This window comes from Penaeus chinensis, chromosome 27 (assembly GCF_019202785.1).
Source record: "Penaeus chinensis breed Huanghai No. 1 chromosome 27, ASM1920278v2, whole genome shotgun sequence".
Classification (NCBI taxonomy): Eukaryota; Metazoa; Arthropoda; class Malacostraca; order Decapoda; family Penaeidae; genus Penaeus; species Penaeus chinensis.
In genome coordinates this window covers 9,084,490-9,087,978 of record NC_061845.1, presented here as the reverse complement: position 1 = coordinate 9,087,978, position 3,489 = coordinate 9,084,490, and positions in this window count along the sequence as shown.

Below are 3,489 nucleotides of genomic sequence, written 5' to 3'. Positions count from 1 at the left end.
GAAAGGTGCAGGACTCCTCTTCCCTCACTGAGGTGAAACAGCCTTTGGGTGGCTGTTTCAGAGGGAAGAGGAATTCACTTTGAAAAGACACAGGTCCTTTCATTCCTCATTGAGGTGAAACAACCTTTGGGTGGTTTCTTCAGAGGGATGAAAGGAACCACCTGGCAAAAGGACAAGACCTCCCTTCCCTCACTGAGGCTGTGTATATCCTCTCATCACTCCTGTTGTTGTTAGACACTGGCTCTAATATTCAGCTTCCCCTTGTTGGACTCCGTGGTGGGTGGGGGCTGTAGGATGAAGCACGTACCAATATATGGATAAATTTAACAAACACCCCCCACAGACTGAACAAAAAGTTGACGAACCGCGCAAGGCCCAGATCACGGCAGTCACCATGAAGCTTCCCGAATGTCGAAGGGGAAGACTCCAACCAGGCAAGTCCTGGTGACCATGAAAGGTGCCCCAACCACTACCCTTGATCTGGGTAACTGTGCCTGAACCACTTCGGTGTTTCAAGTGCCAGAAATACGGTTACCACCAGGCTAACTGTACAGCTATGCCTAAATGTGGTGTCTGTAGCAAGGCACACAACACAGAGGTATGCCATAAGACATACAAAGAAGAAAAGAGGGACACAACAGCCAAATGTCCCAACTGTGCCAAGAGGCATCATCCCTGGAGCCTGACTTGCTCTGTCAGGAAAGAGGCGGCCCTCAGGCGACAAGAGGTTGCTCAAAAGTGACCAGACTTTGTTCCTGCCCCCCCAGGCACCCACGTCTGGGGAAGGAACAAAAGCGAAAAGGCCTCCCGACCTCCTAAGAGGAAGGAAGCCGCCCCCCGCCGACACCGGATGTCTCCAACAAAAACCAGCGAGGACCTCGCAATGGAGTTGTCAGACTCCGACGATGTAACTATCACTGAGTAACATCATGACACACTACCTAAGCATCCTACAGTGGAACATCAATAGCTTCTCCGCAAAGAACGCCTTTCTCCAAGCAGTAGTGCGATCAAGGAACATTGACATTGTCATGCTCCAGGAGTCATTAACAGTGGACACTGTTCACTTCTCAGGGTATCATGTCTTCACACTGCCACGAACACCTGGCAAGAGAGGCTTGATCACCCTTGTGAGAGCAACAATCCCCTGCTCCGCAATAGCCGATGCATCGCACTGTGGAGACGATGTTAAATCCCTTGCCGTCGAGATTCACCTGGCCAGGGGGGCCCCTCAAACTGTACAACGTGTACAGCCAGACAGTCTGTAGAAGCTTAGACATCAGCCAGGTCTGTGCTTCTGCTCCACACGACCGAGTGATCATAGGGGGAGACTTCAATGCACACCAACCCATCCTGGCTCCCTGCCGGGCACCGTATGCAGCTGGCTATCACATAGCCGACGTGCTAGAGACATTCCCTGAGATCGCTCTCCTCAACACCCAAGAGCCAATGCATGTCAGAGGAGGGGTGCTAGACCTCACCCTGGCCACTGCGACTCTGGTGGGGAGGATTAGCTGGTGTGTCGATGAGACCGTCACAAGTGACCATTACGGCACTGTAACTACCCTCATGGATGCTGGCCCAGCCGAAATCCTAAGACCGAATCCAAGATGGAAAATAGACAAGGTTAACTGGCAGGCGTTTCAAAAGGCCTTGGCCCTCTGTCTGAGATGCAATGATCCCCCACAAAGCGAAAATGTGGAAGTGCTTGAAGCCAGCCTGCTAAATGCCATTAATGAAGCAGCCTCACTGACCATACCCAAAACTCGGCCTGGGTCCAGAAGTCACAAAGACACCTGGTACTTCAACGACGAGATCAGGGAGGTCAACCACAGGGTGATCATGTGCCGAAAACTATTCCGAAGGCAAAGAACCCCTGACAACTTATCCCTCCTAAGGGAGGCTGTCACGGATACCAAGGAAATTGCCAACAGAGTCAGGCAGGAAAAGTGGTTGGAATGGTGTTAGTCCTTCGAGCGCCAAACCACCCTTCTTAGAGCTGTGGCAACGGGTCAGGCGAGCTACCAGCTGCTCAGCCCAGAGGTGCACACATCACGACCCCCAAGCGGAGGCAAACAGACTGGTGCACGAGTTCTCTGCCAGAACAAGCAACAACAATCTGCCAGCTGAGCTGAGGGCAAGACAAGCCTCTACAGCCAAACAGACTTGCTCAGATCAGAGAAAGGGCAACCGAACCCAATAACTCAGATGTTATCTTTTCTCTGAGGGAACTAAGAAAAGCCTATAAATCCAGTTCCAACACAGCCCCGGGCTCTGATGGGATCACGTACCCCATTATCTCCCACAAAGGACTAGCAGGTGAGCGTGCACTCCTGCAACTCATCAACAAGTCCTGGGAAACTTCCACTCTACCCCAGAGGTGGAAGAGGGCTACCATAGTTCCCGTCCCAAAACCAAAGGAGCCAGGGAAGTACCGCTCTATCTCTCTCCTCAGCTGACTGGTCAAAACGGCCGAGAGATGGTACTAACCCGGCTCCAGTGGAAAATGGGTCCCCTGCACGAACACCTCAAAGGGTTCACGCAGGACATGAGCACAGCACACAGCAAACAACACTCTCAAGCACCCCATAAGGGCCCAGCTGTGGTGGTATTTCTTGACCTGGAGAAGGCTTTTCAACTGGCAAGTCCGCTTGCCATTCAGGAAAGCCTGATCCAGAAGGGAATCAGAGGAAAACTCTTGGCTTGGATAGGTGACTACTTCAGGAACAGGACTGCCAATGTCAAATTCCAGGGTCACCTATCGCAGCACATGCTGCTCGAAAATGGAACACCACAGGGTGGGGTTCTCAGTCCAGCCCTATTTAACACTTTAATGTCCTGCATCCTCAACATAAACCTCTCAGTGGGGTGCAAGATCATTTTGTATGCAGACGGTCTCGCTAACACCTCCACTGGACCACGCAGCCAAAATAAAGCCCAGCGTTGTCTGGACCTCGTGTCCGAGGAGTGTTGTAGGACAGGACTAAAGATCTCTGCAGCCAAATCCACGCCACAGGGTGGGGTTCTCAGTCCAGCCCTATTTATCACTTTAATGTCCTGCATCCTCAACATAAACATCCCAGTGGGGTGCAAGATCATTTTGTATGCAGACGATCTCGCTATCACCTCCACTGGACTACGCAGCCAAAATAAAGCCCAGCGTTGTCTGGACCTCGTGTCCGAGGAATGTTGTAGGACCTCTGCAGCCAAATCCAAAGCCATGGCTCTGAGACAAAGAGAAAATCCAGGGAGTGGAATTGGAATGGGTCCAGAACTTCCTATACCTTTGGGTAAGGATAGACCGGACCCTCTCCTTCCAGAAGGAGGTCCAGTACCTGGTTGACCGAACCAAAGCAAGACTGTCTGTCATGAGAGCAATGACTGGGAGACGCATAGGAGCCAGACACAAAGTACTAAGATCATTCTATATACATGCTGTCCGGCCCGTTGTGGACTATGCCTCAGTCACCTTAATTGCCGCCAAGAAAA